This window comes from Heterodontus francisci, chromosome 17, assembly GCF_036365525.1.
Source record: "Heterodontus francisci isolate sHetFra1 chromosome 17, sHetFra1.hap1, whole genome shotgun sequence".
Taxonomy (NCBI): domain Eukaryota; kingdom Metazoa; phylum Chordata; class Chondrichthyes; order Heterodontiformes; family Heterodontidae; genus Heterodontus; species Heterodontus francisci.
The window spans coordinates 63,893,355-63,919,546 of record NC_090387.1 but is presented as its reverse complement, the minus strand read 5'-3'; positions in this window follow the sequence as shown (position 1 = coordinate 63,919,546).

The window sequence follows — 26,192 nt, the reverse complement described above, 5'->3', positions numbered from 1 at the left end:
TTGCCAAATGAGTCTATTGCAGATTATATTCTTGAGTTAAAGAAACTTTCTCATCACTGATTATGCTGCCAATTTAGAAGTCAACCTTGGAGATGAATTCGTCGGAGGTCTAAAGGACAGTAAAATCCAAGTCAAACTGTTGCGTAAAGGCAATAAGCTAGCGTGGAAAGAGGCCTGCGATGAGGCCACAGCTATGGAAATGGCAGATTACAAGGAAATTCTTTTCCTGAGCCAGCAGCTGAGGTCCACCAGATTTCAGCGGGAACCACGCCAGAGCAGCCAAGTTCAGACTCAGTCAGAAATTTAAATGCGATAGTTGCCATGGTAGCCACCAACCATCCAAATGTTCCATTTCCAGCCAAAGTGCTATGCCTGTGGGAAAGTTGATCATATTCAGACGGCATGCAGGAGTAGAGGAAACTGAAATGTTCCATGTCGTGGAAAAGCTCTAGGTCCCAGCAATGTACCAGGTCTAGGTTGTGGTAGACATAAGCTAGATCAGGCTCCTGGAATTCTCAAATGTGCATATGATGGATATGGAAACAGAAGTTGATGTTATTGACCAGCATGATCAAGAATTCTACTTAATCAGAGAACCAGAAAAATAGAATATGGAGTTGAGCGAAAAAGGGCTGAAGAAATAATTCCAGCACCAACAGTAAAAATGAAAGTCGGAGAGTCACAATGTACATTCATCGCCGTTACAGTTGGAGCAGTGTCTGTTATCTCAGAAGGAGAGTACAAGAAGTCCCTAAGTCACATTCCCTTACAAAAAAACTGGTGTGAAACTGACTAGTTATTCCAATAACAGTATTCCAGTATTAAGTGAATTGAGTGTTAAGGTGGAATACAATGATGTATCCTATAACTTGCCATTGGTAGTAGGAGGGAACAAAATCTCCTTGATGGGAAGAATAGGCTTAAGAACATATGTTTAAACTGGGCTGAGCTATTTACAGTAGGAATCAGTAAGAGTACATCTCACATTGAGGAAGTGAAGACTGATTCATTTTTAGCCCATGAGTTACCTATAAATTACTTTACATGCACAAATGACATGCCAGTGTCTGCCAAAGAAATTTCTGAAGAAACTCAAGGATGTGGTGCTCAGTAAAGTACTTAATTATGTCATGAATGGCTGGTCTAAAGAGTGTGATGATAAATTACAGGAGTATTTCACACATAGAAATGAACTAAGTGCAGATCAAGACTGTCTCCTATGGGGTTTAAGAGTCATTATTCTGCCAAGGTTTAGAGAGAGATTGTTAGAGGAACTTCAAGAGCACACAGTGTTACGACCAGGTGAGAAAGGTGTCTAGGGGTCTCTTTCAGCCTTCACCTGGTCTTGTTACAGGGTTTTGTTTTTAACACACTGTTTTGAGCTTCCCCTTAGTGAATCCTTGTTCACCACTTTCCAATTAAAAGGCAAAGAACTATTTGGGACTTTTTATCTTTGGGAGAGCTGAAGATTAATGTTTACATATGTTTTTCTGTGTCCTCCTAAACAAAACACTTGTACAATCTTCACATAATTACTGCCAAAGCTGTTTCCTAGGCTTTCTTAGGTTTAAAGAAGAAAAGTGAAATTTATTAAAGCTTAAACTGAAACTCTAATTCTGTTAACGCCTACGGATACACGCCATACCCCACACGAGCATGCATCGAGATAGGCGCATGCAAATGGAGACAGAAAAGAGCAGAAGAAAAAATAAAGTGAAAAAGTTTGAGGCATTCTCTGAAGGGGGGTTTATTACTGTGCTTCGAGCTTTCTGTAGAGTCCTTGATTGTTGGTAGTCTTGCTTTTCGTTGGGGCCCTGTATTCTTCTTAAACCTTGTTTACTTTCGGAGACTTTTCTCTCTCAGGGTTCCTGTGTCTTCAATGGGTTTCAGTTCCATGAGAAAGATGAGAGAAGGCAGGAGAGATGTCTCTGCAGTCCAGGAGCAAACCGCTTTCTGAGTTCAAATTCTCTGTGGCAAGTTCAAATTCAAAAAACTCCACCAGCCAGTTAGTCGTGTGACTAAACTGGTCTGACCACGTCTGTTTATATATTCGGCCATCTTAGCAGTTAACCTGGAATGCTAGCCTCTCCACCTTCAATGTCTGGTAATCAAAAGTCCATTGTGGATTAAATTGGAGCAGGGAGTGGCCCCTTTTTCCTTTCCAAGTACTGTCTGTTACTATGTAAAAATGTCTTTCTAGTCAAGGGTCTGGTGTTTTTTTTTTTAAAAAACAAGTTCTGTATCCAGTAACAGTTTAAAAAATCAATGCTCATGTGGCGAAGCTAATGGTCTCATTCTTGGCAGGTGGGGACCTGCATGACAACAGGGATAGTCCATCGAAAAGCAGCAGCAAGAAGCTATTTTTGGTAACCAAAGGTAGATATAGATATTGAAGAGTTGGCGAAATGTTGTTAAGTGTGTCTCAGGATGAAAGACGATCCACCCAAATTTCCTTTTATTCCACGGTCAGACACAAGAAAACAATGGGACTGAGTTACAAGATAGTGTTTAAACGCACTCCTAGGACAAGTTTTAGTTTGCTTAAACCTGACGTCAATAGGAAAATAAGAGAAAAGCAAGACTGGGTGAAGATGAGTCATGATACTCGAGGTGTGAAACTTGGAGAGTTCAGTGCAGGTCAGAAGGTAATGGTGAAAAACCACCGAGGTGATAAGTTGTAAAAAGACGAGGTGCATTCCCATATCTAGTGAAGGTTGGAGAGAAACTCCATCAGTGAGCAGATCATTTGCTTGAAAGAGGAAATCTGACAAAGGGAAAGTATGAGAAACCTCCTACATTCCAAGTTCCGACAGTTCCAAGAGAAAGTCAGGAAGAAAGCGAAAGTCACAAAGGAACTGAAAGTTTGCTGGTATCTCAGAATGCACTGGTAGAGCAAAGTGAATCGGAGTGTTTGATTAAGATTATTCAATTAATTTCACAGTCCCAATCATTAAGTGCAGTTGATAGTCAAAGTCAAAGTTCAGGGTCGACACACTGAGATGTTGGGGGAGCGGAGCCAAGCTAATGGAAATGGAAGAAGGTACCCAGACAGAAAGAGAAAGAAGCCAGATAGGTTAATTGAAAGTATGTAGGAAGGAAGAAGAAATAAGTTATTCTTTTTGTCAATGATATTTTTGTTAGACATATTGGTGTTAAGGAAAAACACATTTTTAACATGTAAGTTACTCTGCACGTATTGGTTATATATGTTTTGGTTGTGATTACAGTAACAAGTGTGAAATTCAACCAGTTAAATTTCAGAGTATTTTATTCTGGGAAATTATGTACATGTGCCATTTTACACTTACTGTATAATTTTCTTAAGTGGGGAGGGAGTGTGGTGAATGTGGATTAGAAATGGAATCAAGAAGGCAGGAAAGGAGAGAAGTAGTACTATAATTTTCACAAATCAAATGTAAATATTAAGCTTGTCCACCATTTTAACTATTAAATACCCATTGTGTTTTTTTCTAATATTTCAAATATTTTGCATGGTGTCATGCAGGCCCCCACCTGCCATGAATGAAGCACACATTATTTCGCCACATGAACATTAAAGCTTAAAATTGCTGCTGGGAAGAAAAGAGGGCCTATCACAAGGAATTGCCAGGCCCCTCGCCGGAAAGACCTTTTTTTGCATACTGGCAGACAGTGTTGGAACTAAGGACTCAGTCCCTGCTTCTCCAATACACAGATGACCTGGTCAGGCCAGTTTAGTCACATGACTAACTGGCAGTTTGAATTTGAACTTGGAGTGTTTGAAAGGCAGAAAGCTCTTTGCTCCTAGACTGAAAAGACCTCGCTCCTGTCTGCTTTCATCTCTTTTTCACGGAACTGAAGACCCATTGAAGACACATGAACCCCAAGAGAGAAAACAAGGTTTAAGACAAATACTGGGCCTCAATGAAAAGCAAGACTACTTACAAAAGGACTACAGTGAGCTCAAAGCACAGTAAACAAGAAACTTCTGATATTGCCTCAAACCTCTCTCTTTTATTTTTCTTCTCTTTTCTGTCTCTTTTTGCATGCGCATATCGCGTATGCATGCTAGCATGGGGCACAGCGTGTATCCATAGGAGTTAACCGAATTAGAGGTTAAATTTTAATAAATTTCACTTTTCTTTTTTAAACCTAAGAAAATCTGGTGTGTTAATTTCTTTGCCTTATAATTGGAAAGTGGTGAACAAGGATTCACAAAGGGGAAGCTTAAAACATAGCGTGTTTAAAAATTAAACCCTGTTACAATAAGACCAGATGAAGACTAAAAGGGACCCCTAGACACCTTTCTCACCTGGTCGTAATAAAGGAAAGAATACAACTTGAACAGTAATTGGACAATAGGCACCACGATTTATTGTGTTGTAATGTATAGAGTTATTTTGTGACTGATGTCTAAAATGTACATGGTCATCATTGAATGGTTGTCACATTGGAGCCAAAATAAGTTTTACTTTGTTTATCCCACAATTTATTAGTAAAATAGTTTTATTCTCGCACATAATGGCCCAACATGAATGAGCTATTGCTGTGAATGCGCCATATATGCACAGCGATTATAAAAGGCTCAACTTATGCCCAAAAGGTCTCAATTTAGGAGTAGAACCATCATATATGCAAGTATTTCTCACTGATATAATTTGAAGAATACCAATTTCACCAAAGTTTACAAGAGGTAAGATCAAAATAAGTGCTTTTAACCTGAATATTTTAATTACAAATAATGTTTCCACCCTTGTAGGGCTGAATTGCACGTGCGAGATTTCTGTCCGATGGGGGAGAAAAAGATTCTTCAACAGTAGAACAGTAAGTGATGCTTTCCTTCTCCAGTGATGAATTTCCACAATTAACGACTTGCAAACGCTTTTTAAATGAATCAATTTGGCTTTAGAATTTTTGAGGGATAAAAGATTATTGTCACAGTCTAACTTCTCTTCCTTCAGTTTAAATTATCAGAGATCTCTGTTTTGGCTTGACATTTTTAGAATTTTGAGAGATAACAAATAAACAGACTAAATTCTCTTCCTTCAGTTTAAATGGCTGAGAGTTCTTCTTTCAGGTGCTAACATAAAGCTGTCTGTCTGTATCCTCTTATAACAGTTTGCACAAAAAGCCAGTTCAAAAGTGAATTGTAACAAATGTATCTCTTGATGCTCTGTCCGAGTGGCTGTATCCAAGGCAACGAGAATGCACCCTTTGAATCGCAGTCTCCGAATGGCTGTGTCCAAGGCAACAAAAATGTACTCTTTGACTCAGTCTTTAGAGCTTGCTGCCTTAAAGCAGTACGGCTCTTTTCCAGCCTTAAAGGCACACTGCATTCTTCCTGGAAAAAAAACTACAGGATCATAACACCGCCGCCCCTGGCAGAATGAAACGCCATTCCTGGAATGCATTTCATTACAATAGGTAAAAGACAACAAATTGAAAAAAATGCTACCACATTTTTTTCCCCACATTTACAGGCATACACTTTTCTTAAAAAAAAAATTAAAGACTATAGCAACAAGTTCCCCCAGAACATTTTGGCATTACATTTTCAAAGGTTGTTCCAATTAACCCATTTCAAATTTACAAGCATAGTCTTCCAATTGTTTTGTGTTTCCTTCCAAGTGTCCCTATTGTCCATAACCTCAGCCAGGTGAACTGCACAGCTCGGAGCACTGACCACTACTGGGTTTACTATTTTCTGAGAAGTTTCTTGAGTTCCCGTTAACCTATGTGGCATCACTTGACACTGGAAAACCCTGTCCGGTGTAATAGAAGCTGATTTTTTCTTACTTTGGGGTGTCAGAGGAATTTGACAGGTTTCCTCCAAACCATCTGTCTCTTTAAGACACATTGTGTTGCCCACTCTGTCCATCCAGTGCTTTAAATAGGAATTTGGGTAGGAGTCTGCCTTCTTTACCACAGTGACTTTTCCAGAGTCTATGCAAGCTTGAGCCGACCCACCAGGTTTAATCATCAAGGCCATCTGTGAATCCCAGCTGTCCTGACTAGATTCAACTAAGCTGCCCTTCAGCATGCATTCAGCATGCCTCTCCGTCTGGACCCAAGTGACAAGGATGTGTTTTTAAAGGAATGGTTCCCCCTATACCCACATCATGTGTGGCTAAGGTTGTACGTCCTGGCTTATCCCTACAAACCTTTTGAAACGTTGTGAAAACCCTGGTTAGGACTTCATGCTGTTTTGTCTCTAAATGTAAAAGCCTGTTGCTTAATTTTCCTAGCCATTCTGCATTCTCTAATTGGATAGTTGGAGGTTCAATCTGAGAATTTCCCAGGCCTATTTCTGCCTCATCCTCACTATCCTTTTCCTTCTGAACAGTCCCGATTACCTGACATACCTACACTGGCTTATCCTCTTCCCTCCGGTAATATTGTTTGAGCATATTAATGTGACACAGCCAGCGTTTCTTCCAGCGATCAGGGGTGTCAATCAAGTAATCTACCTTACCCAGTCTTTTGATCGCTCTATACGGGCCACTGAAGCGTGCTTTTAATGGTTCTCCCTGTAACAGTGACAACATTAATACTTCATCCCCTGGTTGAAAATCACGGGCTTTTGCCTTTTTGTCTGCCCATCTTTTCATATTGGCTTGGGATGCTTTAAAGGTTCATAAGCCACACCACAAGCTTTTGTGAGCCTTTCCTGGAACAGATACATTTTTAAAAATTCATTCATGGGATGTGAGCGTCGCTGGCCAGGCCAGCATTTATTGCCCATCCCTAAGTGCCCTTGAGAAGGTGGTGGTGAGCTGCCTTCTTGGACCGCTCCAGTCCATGTGGGGTAGGTACACACACAGTGCTGTTAGGGAGTTCCAGGATTTTGACCCAGCGACAATGAAGGAGCGGCAATATACTTCCAAGTCAGGATGGTATGTGACTTGCAGGTGATGGTGTTCCCATGCAACTGCTGCCCTTGTCCTTTTAGGTGATAGACATCATGGGTTTTGAAGGTGTTGTCCAAGGAGCCTTGGTGCGTTGCTGCAGTGCATCTTGTAGATGGTATGCACTGCTGCCACTGTGCGTCGGTGGTGGAGGAAGTGAATGTTTGTGGATGGGGTGCCAATCAACTGGGCTGCTTTGTCCTGAATGGTGTCGAGCTTCTTGAGTGTTGTTGGAGCTGCACCCATCCAGGTAAGTGGAGAGTACTCCATCACACTCCTGAATTGTGCCTTGTAGATGGTGGACAGGCTTTGGTGAGTTACCCGCCGCAGGATTTCTAGCCACGGTATTTATATGGCTACTCCAGTTCAGTTTCTGGTCAATGGTAATCCCCAGGATGTTGATAGTGGGGAATTCAGCGATCGTAATGCCATTGAATGTCAAGGGGAGATGGTTAGATTCTGTCTTGTTTGAGATAGTCATTGCCTGGCATTTGTGTGGCGCGAATGTTACTTGCCATTTTTCAGCCCAAGCCTGCATATTGTCCAGGTCTTGCTGCATTTCTACATGGATTGCTTCAGTACCTGAGGAGTCGCAAATGGTGCTGAAGATTGTGAAATCATCAGCGAACATCGCCACTTCTGACCTTATGATTGAAGGAAGGTAATTGATGAAGCAGCTGAAGAAGGTTGGGCCTAGGACACTACCCTGAGGAACTCCTGCAGTAATGTCCTGGAGCTGAGATGATTTACCTCCAACAACCACAAACATCTTCCTTCACGCCAGGAGTGGCTCCAACCAGCGGATTGTTTTCCCCCCGATTCCCATTGACTGCAGTTTTGCTCGGGCTCCTTGATGCCATACTGGGTCAAATGCAGCCTTAATGTCAAGGGCAGTCACTCTCACATCACCTTTTGAGTTCAGCTCTTTTGTCTATGTTTGAACCAAGGCTGTAATGAGGTCAGGAGCTGAGTGGCCACGGCGGAACCCAAACTGAGTGTCACTGAGCAGGTTATTGTTGAGCAAGTGCCACTTGATAGCACTGTTGGCGACACCTTCCATCACTTTACTGATGATCAAGGGTAGGCTGATGGGGTGGTAATTGGCCGGGTTGCATTTGTTCTTGTTTTTGTGCCCCCATGAAATAGAAATGCATCAGTTAAGTAACCCAAAGTGACTCCCCTATATATTTCTCTCCCTGAGGCAGTATCGCCCTATTAAAGCATCTCTTTATAAACAAACTCATTTTATTGATGTATACCTTTGAAACAGTTTTTTTATTTGATAAGGGTTATCAAGGGATATGGATCTGAGGCAAGTAATGGAGTTGAAGCACAGGTCAGCACTGATCTATTTGAATGGTGGGAGGGTTAAGTTTTAATGTCCTACTCCTGTTCCTATGAAACCACATTTTTTGTTTTAACTTTGCTGCAAAATATTTGAATGTTAAAAATTGTAAATAAATGTACAATAGTCATATTCTGTCAACATGAACATGTCCTTTCCTATACATATCAGACTTAATTTATTGTGCTTCAAAGTTTTTCCATCCACCTTTGCACAAATAAGTTTTTCATGAGCATTGTACACCTCTCTAATCCTATGTCTGTTATTGCTGCCCAGGATTCTAGGTTTAAAAATGCAGATCCATTGTATAATTAATTGCCAAAATGATTTTACATACGAAAGATAGTTCAAGAGATGACACTTGCAGCACTTTTAATTTTTCTAAGAAATTAACATTTTGGCTGTGGAGACAGTGGAGGTACCAAAGGAGCTGCACAAATACTAAGCATCTTGTTTATATCCAGAGAGACTTGTGCTGACTTGTTAGGCTCAGATTTTTCTGGTGTACCTAAAGACAAACTTGGTGAAGTTCGCAAAAGGGAATCCTCCTTGTTTTCATTACCTGTGTATATAAAATATGATATTTCACAAATTACTGTTTGTTATCCAAGGAACTTGTTCTTTGGCGACTAATCGACTAGTTGTATGAATATAAAATAAACGGCAAATATTCCGTTGGTTGGTTTTACTGAATGCATAGGTGTGACTGAGTGGAGTTGCCCTGGTTATATTGTGCTCTATTTAGTGGGCCAATTCCACATTATAAATAATTTAATTTTGTTTGCTCAAGTACTCAAACTCCTGGCATTTTAAAGCATGAAACTTCACAACTGTAACGTACAACACAAAAACTGAGATGCATCAGAACAAATAAGGAATTTGGCGCTGCAGTTTTGAGCCTGATGGCAGGTTAAATTAGCAAGTGTCCAATCAGTCAGGAACCTTTTCTAATTTACATCCTTGTATAGCAAATATACTAATATAGTAATGAATATTCCCATTAATTGAAAGTAACAGGCTTCTTAAAATTAGACGGTTAAAGAATTCATGAAATTTTTGGACCTAACACCTGAAAAGCTGCAAGGCAGTGTTCCAATGCTTTACATTTCTTTGCTCTTTCTGTCACAAAAAGCAAAAAACCCCAGTAAATTTTGTCTCTTGTCTCCTGTTTTTATGCATGATCTTTACGTAGCCTGCAATTCTTAAAACCAAACACAAGACCAGTTAGAGTTCTAACCTAATATTCTATTATGATGAAAAAACAAGCAGCTCAGCCAATATATAAAATTAAAATTTTAAGTGTTTACACAAATGCAGCATCATAACAGAAATCAATCAATTTACTTGGAGCTGGGACATTCTGCAGCAATTAAGGGGTGTATTCACATTATAATTATGATATCAATGCAAAGAGGTTTTACAAATAAACTTAGTGATATTATCTTTGAAATCAGTCCAGGCCTTGATACTCGATTCACATTTTGAGGTTTGGCATCAGTGCAAGGTTGTTCTGCCTTTGCAACAATGCTATGCTCGTGGGGTGTGAATGCACTATGAGAATAATAAAAGTATGTTTAGAATTTACTGGATCGAGACATTTCCAGGATAAAAGTTCAGTCCTCATAGTTAGCTAAAGACATTGTTACGACCGAGGCAGAAGCAATGCACTGTCAATTCAGTCCCATCACTCCACAGGTCGCAGCATATTATTAAAGCTTTCCCACCTAACCGGAAAACAGCCAAGTGAACACTTTATTAACCCCCAGAATAAAATACACCAAACCAGGTTTCTTCAAACAACAGCAAATTAAGTATTGGTAAATAAACTAAATCTTAAACGCTATTAAGATAAATTTATGTCTAAAGACCTTATAACTTCTTTAATCTAAATCACCCCCACCCCCCGCCCCCATGTGCACACACATACATTCAAAAACTATCAGTAAACCGGTTTTTAAAAAAGGGGGGTTTCTTGGGAATAAAACTGGGTTGGAAGTCCTGGTGGGTTATGCTCCCAGTTGATGAGGTGTCCCAGAGTAGAATAATCAGATGCCGCTCAAAGTCTCCAGGTGAATTCGATGAGACAGTCTTTAATAGATAGGCATTCAAAGTACTTCAGCTGCAGCAGGCATCACACAGTTCTTTCAATGAGGAGCAAAGCAAAGATTTACTTGGATTTTCAAACTGGCAGTCCTTCAGCAGAAATTTCACTGAGAAGTTCAGCAAACACAAACAAGCAATAGAGAGAGTTACTTCTGTAGCAGAGACTTCTTAGAGTTTCGAAATAAAACATAATTTATTCCCTCCAACAATGAAAATATCCTTTCCAGGTTTTTTCCTCCTTAGGCAAACACAGTCTGAGCTCAATGTAGATTTTCTCTGCTGAGATATAGACAGCTTCTTTTCAGTAAGCACACTTTGTTGTGATCTAGATCAGACTGGTTTGAGCCAGTCCCTGCACACAGTTAAATTGAAACATTAGAGCACGTCTCCTGCTGTTACCTAGGGAAGCACTGTTCTCAACGAATCTGAAAACTTCTTTCTCTGTCTTAAAAGTATACTGTTTTTAGACCTAGTCTTAAAGGCACACTGTTTTAAACAGAGGAGAGAAAAAAAGTTCCATGACACTTCCACCCTTGGCGAAATGAAACGCCATTCTTAAAATGCAATGCAAAAAATAGAAACTGAAAAAACCCCACGTTTTTTCACATTCATGACGCCATTCACCCTACTGATAATTGACAGAACTCTTCTTTGTACCATTGCCATTTATGTAACTTAACAAGGTTAAATTTGTGATAAAGCGTTAGCGATAACATTGTTTTCCCCAGAAATATGTACAATTTTCAAATGATAAGGCTGTAACAACAAACTCCATCTAAATATTTTGACTTTAAATTTTTTTCAAAGGTTGTCCCATTCAGTCCATTGCAACCTTCCAAACATAGTCTCCTAGTTGTTTCATGTTTCCTTCCAAGTCTCCCTATAGTCCATCACTTCAACCAGGTGAACTGCACAATTAGGAACAATGGCCACTACTGGGTTCACTATTCTCTGAGAAGTTTCTCGAGTACCCAATAACCTGTGTGGTATCACTTGATACTGAAAAGCCCAATCCAGTGTAACAAAAACTGACTTTTCCTTATCTTGGGGTGTCAAAAGAATTTGACAGTATCCCTTCAACACATTTACCTCTGTAAGACACATGGTGTTGCCCACTCTATCCATACAGTCTTCTAAACAAGAAATTGGGTAGGAGTCTGCCTTTGTTACCCAATTGACATTTCTGTAGTCATTGCAAAGTTGGGCCGGCCCACCAGGTTTAGGTACCAAGACCACTGGCGAATTCCAGCTGCTCTGACTCGGCTCAACTAAGCTGCCCTCCAGCATGTATTGGACCTCTGCTTTTACTGGGGCCTGTTTGTTTGGACCTAAGCGGTAAGGATGTTGTTTTAAAGGAACAAATCCCCCCCCCCATATCCACATCATGTGTGGCTAAAGTTGTACATCCCAGCTTATCTCTACAGACTCTTTTAAATGTTATGAAAAGCCTAGTTAGTTCTTCACATTGTCCTGCCTCTAAGTGCAAAAGCATGTTGTCCAATTTTCGTAGCCATTCTGTATTCGCTAACCTGACAGTTGGCGATTCAATCTGAGAATTGTCTAGGCCTCCTTCTGCCTCATCCTCACTATCCTTTTCCTTCTCAACAGTGCCCATTACCTGACATACCTGTACTGGCTTATCCTCCTCCCTGCGATAATATTGTTTTAACATATTGATGTAATCAACCTTACCCACTCTTTTTTTTAAATCACTTTATATGGGCCACTGAACCGTGCTTTAATGGTTCTCTCTGTAACAGTAACAACACTAATACTTCATCCCCTGGTTGAAAATCACGGGCTTTTGTATTCTTGTCTGTCCATCTTTTCATATTGGCTTGAGATGCTTTAAGGGTTCATAAGCCACACCACAAGCTTTTGTGACCCTTTCCTGGAACACAGATATATAGTCTAGTAGCGGCAATTCATTCTTTTGTTCCAAGAATCTGTCCTTTATAAGTTTTAGAGGACCTCTTACTTCATGTCCATAAACCAATTCAAAAGGACTGAAGCCTGTAGACTCATTCGGTGAGTCTCTGGTGGCAAATAAAAGAAAATCTAGTCTTTTATCTCAGACATGTGGATATTCGTGACAGTATGTTCTAATCATTGTTTTGAGAGTCTGGTGAAATCTCTCTAAAGCTCCCTGTGACTGTGGGTGATATGCTAAAGATTTCAACTGTCTACTCACCAATTACCCATGACTTCTTGAAATATCCTAGACATGAAATTAGAGCCTTGATCTGATTGAACTTCAAGTGGCAACCCATATCTCGTAAAGAATTGAGTTAACTTTTCTACCACTACTCTAACAGTAATTCTCCTCAAAGGAATGGCCTCTGGGAACTGAGTAGCCATATCCATGATGGTAAGTATGTATTGATGCCCTGCTTTTGTTTTCGGCAAGGGTCCTAGACAGTCCACTAATACCCTGCTAAATGCTTCCTCAATCACTGGTATCAGAATTACAGGTGCTGGTTTTATGGTAGGTTGAGGTTTGCCCACCATTTGGCATTTATGGCATGTCCTACAAAGTTATCTCACATTCTTTGTAAGTCCTGGCCAGTAATAATGTTGGCTTATGCGTGATTTAGTCTTCCGAATCCCCCTATGTCCTGCAAAAGGAACGTTGTGTGCTAACCTTAATAATCCTTGGCAATATTTAGGTGGTACAACTATCTGTTCAACAACTGTCCAGTCTTTGTCGGCAGTTTACCATATAATAGCCTTCTGGAACTCCTTTCACCTCGGCTTTTGTCAGAGCCGTCTGTGCCATTTTGTATATCTCTGGATCAGCTTGTTGTGCTGCAATTATAGAAGATCTGTTAAACATCTCATTTGGATTATCTAAATCCCAAATAATGTTTCAGATACTCAGCAATCTATTTGTGGTGCCACTTCTACCTCCAACAATGGAACCTGCTTAGCCATTGCTCAGGTGACTCCACATGCAGGAAGTATTCCTGGAACTTGTTCCTGTAATTGTTCCATTTAGAGAACATAGAACATAGAACAGTACAGCACTGAAACAGGCCCTTCGGCCCACCGAGTCTGTGCCGAACATCAACCACCCATTTATACTAATCCTATATTAATCCCATATTCCTACCATTTCTCTAACTTTACTTGGTTTCTCTGTAATTATAGGAGAAACTGATACTTTTGATTTGGCCAAATCATTTCCTAGGAGTAGATCAATTCCCTCTACTGGCAAATTGTAGATAACTCCTACAGTTACAATCCCAGATATTAAGTCACTGTCTAGGCATATGTTATATAAAGGTATGGGTATATACTCCCCGCCATTCCATTAACTAAAACTTTAGCATTCAAGGCTCTCTCTGGTAGAAACATATATCTTTCCCAGCAAGAGTGTTTGGGTTGCTCCTGTATCCCTGAATATAATAGGTTTTCCTGCTTCACTTAAAGGATATGGAGTTTCTTTCTCTTGGACAAGAATTCATTATAACTTTCGGGTATCTTATTCTTAACCTCTGCACTCACTTTAGTTTTTGTTTCTGGTTTTACTGCTGCCATTAAAGATACAGCCTGGTCTGCTGTACTCTTGGTCAGGGCTACTTTCTCTGCATTAGCTTTGTGTACCCCCAAAAAGTCCTATGGGTTTACCTCGCATTTTCCAGCAGTTTTGTGGCAATTATAACACTTTGGCTTGTGAACCTCACTTCTACCCTCAGCACCTTCCTTTCTGGCCAGAGGAGGTGATCCTGGGGCATTCCCAGTTGTTCCTTCTCATCCCCGGTTATTTGCCTTCCTTTTACTCTCCCGCTTTCTATTCTTATCAGGTTTATGGGGGTGACGGGCAAAAGGTTTTGGTTTATTCACAAGCTCAAAATCATCAGCAATTTCTGCTGCTTGCCTAGCTTTCAAAACTTTCAGGTAATCTACATGAGTTCTCACTACTGAAGGGATGGAATTTTTAAACTCTTTCAAGAGAATCAATTCTCAAAGGTTCTCATATGTAGTTTCCACCTTTAATGCCCGTACCCAACAGTCAAAATTAACTTGCTTCACCCTCTCAAATTCTACATACATCTGCCAAGCCAATTTCCGTAAGTTCCAAAACTTCAGACAGTAATCTTCAGGGACTAACTCAAATGCAGCGAGACTGGCCATCTCATAATCTGCAGAAGCCTCTTCAGGAAGCATGGCATAAACTTCATGAGCTCTGCCTATCAACCTGCTTTGCATAAGCAGCATCTAGCTTTCCTTTGGCCATTTCATTTCAACAGATATGAAAAATGCCTCTACATCCCTTTCCTCAAACTTAGGTAAAGCTTGTATAAATTAAAGCAGCTTTCCGCTGGGTCCTGGGCTGAATTCAGATTCTTCCCGACCAAAACTTTCCCTGGATTCAAGACGACGCCTTTGTCTTAGTTCCATCTCTTTTTACCTAAATTCCCTCTCTTCTCTTTCACTTTCTCTCTGAAGTTCAAGTTTTCGTATTGCTATTTCTTTCTCTTGTTCTAGTTTTCTTAATTCTTTTTCAGCCTCAATTTTTTTCATTTCTAACTGAATTCTAGCCAATTCCACTGCATCGCTCTCTGAATTACTATCATCTTCCTCTTCCTCTTCCAATTCCAGATGTTGGGCTATTAGGTCAATTATCACTGCTTTTTTGGAACCTGACTTCAATTCTAACCCCAATTTTGCCACCAATTCTATTAGTTTATTCTTAATTTAAATTGTTGAGTCACTGAGGGACACATTCCCAAAAACTCTGCTGCAACTGCTAATGCCATTCTGATGATACAGCATTTACCCTTACATATAAGAAACCTGGTCCCTTTTATTTTTTTCTCTTTCAAATTATTACTCCCCTGTTATGACCAGTAAGAAAGGTGTCTAGGGGTCCCTCTCAGCCTTCACCTGGTCTTACTGTAACAGGGTTTGATTTTAAACACACCGTGTTTTGAGCTCCCCCTTGGTGAATCCTTGTTCACCGCTTTCTAATTATAAGGCAAAGAAATGAGTACAAACAGGCTTTTTTAGTTTTAAAGAAGAAAAGTGAAATTTATTAGAATTTAAACTCTAATTCGGTTAATGCCTACGGATACACAGCCTGCCCACGCTAGCAAGTCTATGCAATACACACATGCAGATAGGTACAAAGAAGAGCAGAAGAAAAGATAAAGTGGAAAGGTTTGAGGCAATATCTGAAGAGTTTGTTACGGTTCTTCGAGCTCACTGTGGAGTCCTTTTGTAGGTTGATCTTGCTTTTCTTTGGGGCCCAGTATTCTTTTTAAACCTTGTTCACTGTAGGAGACTTTTCTCTTGGGCTTCATGTATCTTCAGTGGGTTTCAGTCCTGTGAGAAAGAGATGGGAGCAGACAGGAGAGAGGAGGTCTTTTCAATCCAGGAGCACAGAGCTTTCTGACTTCAGACACTGTTTCTCTAATTTAAAACCCTCAGTTCAAATCATGCAACAGCCAGTTAGTCATGCAGTGCGAGGGGTGGGGGGGGGGGGGGGGTCCGAGAGCTTCAAAACAGTGTGAGAGCGGAGTGGTCCGAGAGCTTCAAAACCGTGTGAGAGCAGAGTGGTCCGAGAGCTTCAAAACAGTGCGAGAGGGGAGCGGTCCGAGAGCTTCAAAACAGTGCGAGAGGGGAGCGGTCCGAGAGCTTCAAAACAGTGCGAGAGGGGAGCGGTCCGAGAGCTTCAAAACAGTGCGAGAAGGGAGCGGTCCGAGAGCTTCAAAACAGTGCGAGAGGGGAGCGGTCCGAGAGCTTCAAAACAGTGCGAGAAGGGAGCGTTCCGAGAGCTTCAAAACAGTGTGAGAGTGGAGCGGTCCGAGAGCTTCAAAACAGTGCGAGAAGGGAGCGTTCTGAGAGCTTCAAAACAGTGTGAGAGTGGAGCGGTCCGAGAGCTTCAAAACAGTGTGAGAGCAGAGCGGTCCGAGAACTTCAAAACAGTGTGAGAGGGGAGCGGTCCGAGAGCTCAGGCTGGGCTCAGTCTGTGAGCGCACCACATTCAGCGAAAAAATAAAAAGTGGTGTCATAGGGAAACAGGTTGGTTGGTTGGTGAATATTTTGTTATTTTTCTCGTTTATCTTTCAAAACTCAGGCGATTTATCAGTAATTGTAATGTTTTATTAGTATTAATAAAGTTTACTAGTGGTAATAAAGCTGATTGGGAGTAGGGTAAGGTCTACAGTTCTTTTGCACAGTAAGTAGTCTTTTTTAGGGCATTAAGGTCCCGAGTGTAAATAATCTCTAATTGTTGAGTAATTTAAAGGAGTAAATTAAGGGTAAGTCATGGCAGGGGAGCTCGGCAGTGTGGAGTGCTCCTCCTGTGCAATGTGGGAAGTCAGGGACACTTCCAGTGCCTAGGGCGAACATGTGTGCAGGAAGTGTCTCCAGTAGCAGCTACTCTAAATCCGCATTACGGAGCTGCAGCTGCGGGTGGATTCACTGTGGACCATCTGCGATGCTGAGATGATCGCAGATAGCACTAGCAGATAGTTTAGGAAGGTGGTCACACCGCAGGCAAATGCTGCAAAGGCAGAAAGGGAATGGGTGACCATCAGGCAGAGTAGAGGAGGGCAGGTAGTGCAGGAGTCCCCTGTGGCCATCCCCCTCTCTAACAGATATACCACTTTGGATATTGTTGGGGGACATGGCTCAGGTGAAAGCAGCAAGAGCCCCATCGGTGGCTCTGCTGCACAGGAGGGAAGGAAGAAGAGTGGCAGGGCTATAGTGATAGGGGATTCAATCGTAAGGGGAACAGACAGGCATTTCTGTGGCCGCAAAAGAGACTCCAGAATGATATGTTGCCCCCTGGTGCTGGGGTCAAGGATGTCTCTGAGCTGCTGCAGGGCATTCTGAGGGGGTCGAGTGAGCAGCCAGTTGTCGTGGTACATATTGGTACCAACAACATAGGTAAAAAGAAAGGGATGAGGTCCTACAAGCTTAATATAGGGAGTTAGGACGTAAATTTAAAAAGTAGGACCTCAAAGGTAATAATCTCAGGATTACTACCAGTGCCATGTGCTAGAGAGAGCAGAAATAGCAGGATATATCAGATGAAAACATGGCTGGAGAAATGGTGTAGTGGGGAGGGATTCAGATTCCTGGGACATTGGGACTGGTTCTGGGGAAGGTGGGACCAGTACAAGCTGGACGGGTTGCATCTGGGCAGGACTGGGACCAAATTCCCCGGGGGGGCTGGTGTTTGCTCGTGCTGTCAGGAGGGTTTAAACTAGAATGGCAGGGGGATGGGAATCTGAGCAGGGAGACAGAGGAGGGGGAAACAAGGATAGAAATGAAACAGAAAGGTAAGAAGCAAAAGTGGAAGGCAGAGAAAATAAGGACGAGAAGCAAATGGAGCCATAGTGCAAAATAAAGCTGAGATGACTAACAATGTTAAAAAGACAAATCTAAAGGCATTGTGTTTTAATGCGTGGAGCATTCGCAAAAAGGTAGATGAATTAACAGCGCAAATAAATATAAAGGATTATGATATTGTTGTGATTACGGAGACATAGCTGCAGGGTGACCAAGGATGGGAACTGAACATCCAGGGGTATTCAATATTTAGGAAGGACAGGCAAAAAGGAAAAGGAGGTGGGGTAGCATTGTTAGTAAAGGAGGAAATCAATACAATTATGAGGAAGGATATTGGCTTGGAAAATCATGATGTGGAATCTGTATGGGCGGAGCTAAGAAGCACCAAGGGCTAGAAACCGTTGGTGGGGGTTATCTATAGGCCCCCTAACAGTAGTGGAGATGTAAGGGATGGCATTAAACAGGAAATTAGAGATGCATGCAATAAGGGTACAACTGTAATCATGGGTGAATTTAATGTACATGTAGATTGGTCAAACCAAATTAGCAATAATACTGTGGAGGAGGATTTCCTGGAGTGTGTACATGACAGTTTTTTAGACCAATATGTTGAGGAACCAACTGGAGAACAGGTTATCCTAGACTGGGTATTGTGCAATGAGAAAAGATTAATTAATAATCTTGTGCGGGGTCCCTTGGGGAAGAGCGACCATAACATGATAGAATTCCTCATTAAGATGGAGAGTGAAGTAGTTGAATTCGAAACTAGGGTCCTGAATCTAAATAAAGGAAACTACGAAGGTATGAGGCGTAAGTTGACGATGGTGGATTGGGGAACTTTACTATAAGTGTCGACGGTGGATAGGCAATGGATAATATTTAAAGAAGGTGTACATGAATTACAACAATTATTCATTCCTATCTGGCGCAAAAATAAAACTGGAAAGGTGGCTCAACCGTGACTTACAAAAGAAATTAGGGATAGTATTAGATCCAAAGAGAAGGCATACAAAATTGCCAGAAAAAGCACTAAGTCTGAGGATTGGGAGCAGTTTAGAATTCAGCCAAGGAGGACAAAGTGGTTGATTAAGCGAGGGGGGAATAGAGTATGAGAGTAAACTTGCGGGGAACATAAAAACTGACACTAAATATGTGAAGAGAAAAAGATTAGTGATGACAGTCAGAAATGGGGGAAATTATAATGGGGAACAAAGAAATGGCATAACAATTAAACACATACTTTGGTTCTGTCTTCACAAAGGACACAAATAACCTGACAGAAATGTTAGGGAACCAAGGGTCTAATGAGAGGGAGGAACTGAAGGAAATCAGCATTAGTAAAAAAAAAATAGTGCGAGGGAAATTAATGGGGTTAAAGGCTGACAAATCCCCAGGGCCTGATAATCTACATCCCAGAGTACTAAAGGAAGTGGCCCTGGAATGCACTGGTGGTCATCTTCCAAAATTCTATAGACTCTGGCGCAGTTCCTACAGATTGGAGGGTGGCACATGTAACCCCACTATTTAAAAAAAGGAGAGAAAAAACAGGGAATTACAGACCAGTTAGCCTTACATCAGTAGTGGTGAAAATGCTAGTGTCTATTATAAAGGATGTGATAGCAGAACACCTGGAAGGCTTAAATGGGATTGGACAAAGTCTCTCACCTTTACATGGTCCATCTCTGACACTTCCCTTCCTCGACTTCTCTGTCTCCATCTCTGGGGATAGGCTGTCTACTAATATTCATTATAAGCCCACTGATTCCCACAGCTATCTCAACTACACTTCTTCACACCCTGCCTCCTGTAAGGACTCATTCCATTCTCCCAGTTTCTCCATCTCTGATGCATCTGCTCTGATGATGCAACCTTCCATGACAGCACCTGATATGTCTTCCTTTTTCCTCAACCGAGGATTCTCCCCCGGACAGGGCCCTCAAACGTGTCTGGCCCATTTCCCACACCTCTACCCTCACCCCTTGCCCTCCCTCCCAAAACTGTGACAGGGTTCCCCTTGTCCTCACTTTCCACCCCACCAGCCTCCACATCCAAAGGATCATTTTCCACCACCTCCAGTGCGATTCCACTACCAAACACATCTTCCCCTCCCCTCCCCTGTCAGCATTCCGAAGGGATCGTTCCCTCCGTGGCACTCTGGTCCACTCCTCCATTAGCCCCACCACCTCGTCCCCTTCCCACAGCACCTTCACCTGCAATCACAGGAGGTGTAATACCTGCTCATTTACCTCCTCTCTCCACAGTATCCAAAGCCCCAAACACTCCTTTCAGGTGAAGCAGCAATTTACTTGTACTTCATTCAATTTAGTATACTGTACTCGCTGCTCACAATGTGGTCTCCTCTGCATTGGGGAGACCAAACGCAAACTGGGTGACCGCTTTGCGGAACACCTCTGCTCAGTCCGAAAGCATGACCCCGAGCTTCCCGTTGCTGGCCATTTCAACACACACCCCTGCTCTCATGCCCACATCTCTGTCCTGGGCTTGCTGCAGTGTTCCAGTGAACATCAATGCAAGCTTGAGGAACAGCAGCTCATTTACCGATTAGGCACGCTACAGCCTGCTGGACTGAACATTGAGTTCAATCATTTTAGAGCATGACGGGGCCCCCCTTTTTATTTTTAGTTATTTTTTGTTTTTTCTTTGATATTTGTTTCTTTTATTTCAGTTTTTTTTAAATTTGTTTCTACTGTGCCTACCCATTGTTTTTTTCATGTTTGTGCTTGGGGCCAGGCTGTTCAGTTTTCTGTCAATTAACACCCTCTCTGCACTAATGCTTTGTCTTTTACCACACCATTAACATGCAGTTTGCCTTTGCTTCATGACCTGGTCAGTTATTCCCTGTGACCTTGTCCGATCAATGCCTTCTCTTTTGTTGTCTCTTGCCCCAACCCCGCTTTACTTGCTTAAAACCTATTACATTTCTAATATTTGCCAGTTCTGATGAAGGGCCACTGACCTGAAACATTAACTCTGCTTCTCTCTCCACAGATGCTGCCAGACCTGCTGAGTATTTCCAGCATTTCTTTTTATTTCAGATTTCCAACATCTGCAGTATTTTGCTTTTATTATATTGGCAAAGTCAGCATGGGTTTACGAAAGGGAAGTCATGTTTAATAAATCTACTGGAATTTTTTGAGGATGTAACTAGTAGAATAGATAAGAGAGAACCAGTGGATGTGGTGTATTTGGATTTTCAGAAGCTTTTGATAAGGTCCCACATAAGAGGTTGGTGTGCAAAATTAAAGCACATGGGATTGGGGGTAATATACTGGCATGGATTGAAAATTGGTTGACAGACAGGAGACAGAGTAGGAATAAACAAGTCTTTTTCTGGGTGGCAGGCAGTGACTAGTGGGGTACCGCAATGATCAGTGATTGGGCCCCAGCTATTCACAATATATATTAATGACTTGGTGAGGGAACTAAATGTAGTATTTCCAAGTTTGCAGATGACACAAAACTGGGGGGAATGTGAGCTGTGAGGAGGATGCAAAGAGGCTCCAATGTGATTTGGACAAGTTGGGTGAGTGGGCAAATGCATGGCAGATGCAGTATAACATAGATAAATGTGAGGTTATCCACTTTGGTTGTAAAAACAGAAAGGTAGATTATTATCTGAATGTTGATAGATTGGGAAAGGGGGAGGTGCAACGAGACCTGGGTGTCCTTGTACACCAGGCGCTGAAAGCAAACATTCAGGTGCAGCAAGCAGTTAGGAAGGCAAATGGTATGTTGGCCTTCATTGCAAGAGGATTTGAGTACAGGAGCAAGGATGGCTTACTGCAGTTATACAGGGCCTTGGTGAGACCACATCTGGAGTATTGTGTGCAGTTTTGATCTCCTTATCTGAGGAAGGATGCCATGGAGGGAATGCAAAGAAGATTTACTAGGCTGATTCCAGGGATGGCAGGATTGACATATGAGGAGAGACTGGGTCGACTAGGCCTATATTCACTAGAGTTTAGAAGAATGAGAGGGGATCTCATAGAAACCTATAAAATTCTAACAGGACTAGACAGGCTAGATGCAGGGAGAATGTTCTCAATGGCTGGGGAGTCCAGAACCAGGGGTCACAATCTCAGGATACGGGGTATGCCATTTAGAACCGAGATGAGGAGAAATTTCTTCACTCAGAGGGTGGTGAAACTGTGGAATTCTCTACCACAGAAGGCAGTGGAGGCCAAGTCAATAAATATATTCAAGAAGGAGATAGATGTATTTCTTAATGCCAAAGGGATAAAGGGATATGGGGAGAAAGCGGGAACAGGGTACTGAATTAGACGATCAGCCATGATCTTTTTTGAATGGTGGAGCAGGCCCCAAGGGCCGAATGGCCTACTCCCGCTTCTATTTTCTATGTTTCTATGTGACTAAACTGGTCTGACCACCTCTGTTCTGTGTATTGGGAGCAGGGGATAGCTCTTTTGTTCCAACACTGTCTGCTAGTAATATGCAAAAATGTCCTTCCAGCCAGGGGGCTTGGCAACCCCTTGTTATAGGCCTTCTCCTCTTCCCAGCAAAAATTTGAAATTTAATGTCCATGTGGCGAAATTAATATGCCTCATTCTTGGCAGATGGGGGCCTGCATGACACCCCCTATAATTAATGTAATTGGCGTTAGATTTGAATCCCGACAATCTAGCACCCCAATTAATATGATCCCAGATGCGAGAGCAATTAATGTGATTTCATAGATGAGCCCCCAATTAATATGTTACGACTGAGGCAGGAACAATGCACTGTCAATTCAGTCCCATCGCTACACAGGTCACAGCATATTATTAAAGTTTTCCCCCCAACTGGAAAACGGCCAAAGTAAATACTTTATTAACCCCCAGAATAAAATACACCAAACTAGATATCTTTAAACAACAGCAAATTAAGTATTTATTAATAAACTAAATCTTAAACACCATTAAGATAAGTTTATGTCTTAAGATCTTATAACTTCTTATTTAACCTAACTGCCAACACCCCCCCCCCCCCCACCCCCAACACCCCGCCATGCACAGACGCATACATTCAAAAATTATGAGTTAACCATTTTTTTAAAATGGGGTTTCTTAGGAATAAAATAAGTAGCTGGGTTGCATTCCTGGTTGATGAGGTGTCCCATAGTAGAATAATCAGAAGCCACTTAAAGTCTCCAGGCGAATTTGACGAGACAGGCTTTAATAGATAGGCATTCAAAGTACTTCAGCTGAGCAGGCATCACACAATTTTTTCAATGAGGAGCACAGCAATAGGTCTACTTGGATATTCAAACGGGCAATTCTTTGGCAGACACTTCACTGAGAATTTCAGTGAACAGGCAATAGAGAGAGTTACTTCTGTAGCAGAGACTTTAGAGTTTCGAAATAAAACATAATTTACTGTCTCCAATGATGAAAATATTCTTTCCAGGGTTTTTTCCTTCTTAGGCAAACACAATCTGAGCTCAATGTAGATTTTCTCTGCTGAGATATAGACAGCTTCTTTTCAGTAAGCACATTTCATTGTGCTCTAGATCAGACTGGCTTCAGCCAGTCCCTGCACACAGTTAAATTGAAACATTACAGCACATCTCCTTCTGTTACCTAGGGAACAGGCTTGCTGTGGCACTGTTCTCAAAGAATCTAAAAAACATCTTTCTCTGTCTTAAAGGTACACTGTTTTCAGACAGAGTCTTAAAGGCACACGATTTTAAACAGAGGAGAAAAAATATTTCCGTGGCAACGTGCTGAGTGCACATGATCAAGTGAAAGTTTTGATAAGCCAATCATAGCATCACTAAAAGTGAGCTTGGAAAAAGCCAGGAGCTCTGTGCTAATGTGAAGTCAAATATTGGAAATCTGAATTAGTAGTTGACTTATTAGTAGAAAAAATTGCATTTCTGGAAATTTGAAAGTTCCCTCAGATTTGAGACCAACAGCAGGATTTAAGCAATGTAAAAAGAACGTATCCGCAAGGTCTAAGCTGCCAGCCAATACCCCAATACATTCATTACCTAAAGCATCTATGGTATTATCACAATAATAGCCTTATCCTTGGGCCCAGAATCAGGTGAAGGATTCTGCTCTCTTGGGGACGATAGTGTAGCAATAAAGTTTTTCTGACACCCACCCTTGTCAAGGTGCTAATGAACCAGCAATTTCGGATGGTGCCAGAAATACTTATGTAAATTGTCACTATCAGAGGTGTGAATGAAACAACTTTCTCTGACTGGAGGAAATTGTGTTTTTCTTTTAGCAGCTTTAAAGAAAGGGTTCTTGGACAGAAGTTTTGAGGGTATTTACCAACTAGAGCTAACAAAGGCTGTTAAATCGAAATGGAACAAAACAGGAGCAGCTAAGCTTTTGTTTCAATGAGCCACTTAGGTGCATAGCACAGAGTCTCAGGGATCATGTATAATGCTGTAGAAGTGTGACATTTAAACCAATGTTACAATTAATTGGTATATATCTCAAGTTGTTTATACTAACAGATCTCAGTGTTTCATTTTCAGATTTCTTACCAGTGAGAACATTAGCACTGAAAGCAGCCCTTTCCAAACCTATAGGCCCACAAAATTGAAAGAGGACAAACTGAGAGAGAAATACCAATGCCAGGACTTGGTCACATATGATCCATGGAAGAACCAACTGTCTGCATTGTGTGTCTTGATCCTCTAAGGCGTTTACAGCATATATAGAGTTATAATTCAAGTTTATACTCGTCTGCCCCACTAGTGTTGGCAAACTTATTTTTATTCGACTCCTTTCTCATGTCTGGCTCCTACTATAATATCCACACCTCCCAGGGTGAAGCAGACCACCTGCTCCTGTGTGTTTGCTAATGCTCCTTTCCATCTGACACAGCCCTGAATTACTTTGCTTCTGCCAAATGCTCCCTCTCCTGACCAAGCAATTACATTATTGACATCTATCGCTTTGCTCTCAGCTCAACTACACCAACCTCCCAACTGATTAGATAGACTTGGATGTGGTTGACAGAGAAAACAAGTTTTCTTTTTAAAAGCGAGGAAACTTATTAAATCATCAAATGAAGTGAACTTTGTATTTGCAAGGTGTGGATTACCTGCTGTTTGAGCTGTTGGATGGCTTGGAACAGATACTTTTGTTTTGTTCTCACTAATATTTTCTTGTATAGTCTGTTCTTTATCATTCTCTGTAGCAGTAAGTATATTAAATTCTGGGTTATCAAAATTGATGTACTGGTACAACATTCTCCGTTGTTTCCCTACAGACACTACAAACAAAGTACACTGCATAAGAAGCAAACCAAAAAGCACAGAATAGAGTTTAAAATCAGCAAAAATCTAGCAAAATGAAATTAAATATAACCTTAAGGGCTAGCATCTTATATTAAGGATCTCAGAATCCCTTGGGCCAAGAGAAACTTTATTGTTGAATAACAGCAGATAATGTGTCGATATCTAAAGCTTTATCATTGTAAATCCTGATAAAACAAATGCTCTCAGATGAAGGTCAATTAATCATCAGCATAGCCCACCGCCTATAAATTTAAACCTGGGAATTATTTTGCTGATCCCACAGAGTTTGCAATGTTGAGGTTTCACTGTAAAAGTTCATACTACTTACTACTACATAGCACCTTTCATGACCTCCGAATGTCTGACAACCAGGTTTGGATTAACTGCAATTCCCTCCAATTTAAACATTAGATAGACTGAAGCCATTGTCCTTTGCCCCTGCTACAAACTTCACACCCTTGCCACCAATTCCATCTCTTTTTCTCTCTCGTCCTGGCTGACCTCAAGCTGAACCAAAATGTTAATAACCTTGGTATCTTATTCAACACCAAGTTGAGCTTCTGACCCAATAGCCTCTCCATCACAAAGACTGCCTACTTCCATGAGTATAAAAATGTCCATCTCCATCTTACTTCAGTCATCTGCTGAAACCCTATTCTATGCCTTTGTCAGTTCCAGACTCGACTGGCTCCCTGACCATCCTCCCATCTTCCAAATTTCATAAATTTCAACTAATCAAAAATTGTGTTGCACATATCCTACAATCAAGCCCATAATTACCTCTTGCTCATCTCCTCATGGACGTACATTGGCTGCCATTCCCTCATGGCTCCAATTTACAATTCTCATCCTCATGTTTAAATTCCTTCCGATCCTTGCCCATTTGTCAGTAGCCGCCACCAGCCCTCCAAACATTACCCCTGCCCCCACCCCTCCTAATCTCTGCTCCTCCAACTCTGAATAGGATGGGAATAGAGGGATACGGACCCCTGAAGTGCAGAGGGTTTTAGTTTAGGCAGGCATCAAGATCGGCGCAGGCTTGGAGGGCCGAATGCCCTGTTCCTGTGCTGTACTGTTCTTCTTTGTTCTTGTTCTTGTCTTGTGCATTTGTGCATTCCTCACCCCCCACCACTGGCAGTCATACCAGCAATTGTCCAGATCCTACAGCATGGAATTCCCTCCACCTGTCTACCTCCCTCTCTCTTGATCCTCCTTAAAACATAACACCAATATTGGTTATCTTTCCTACTATCTCCTTTGGCTGAGAGTCATTTTTTTCTGATTACAC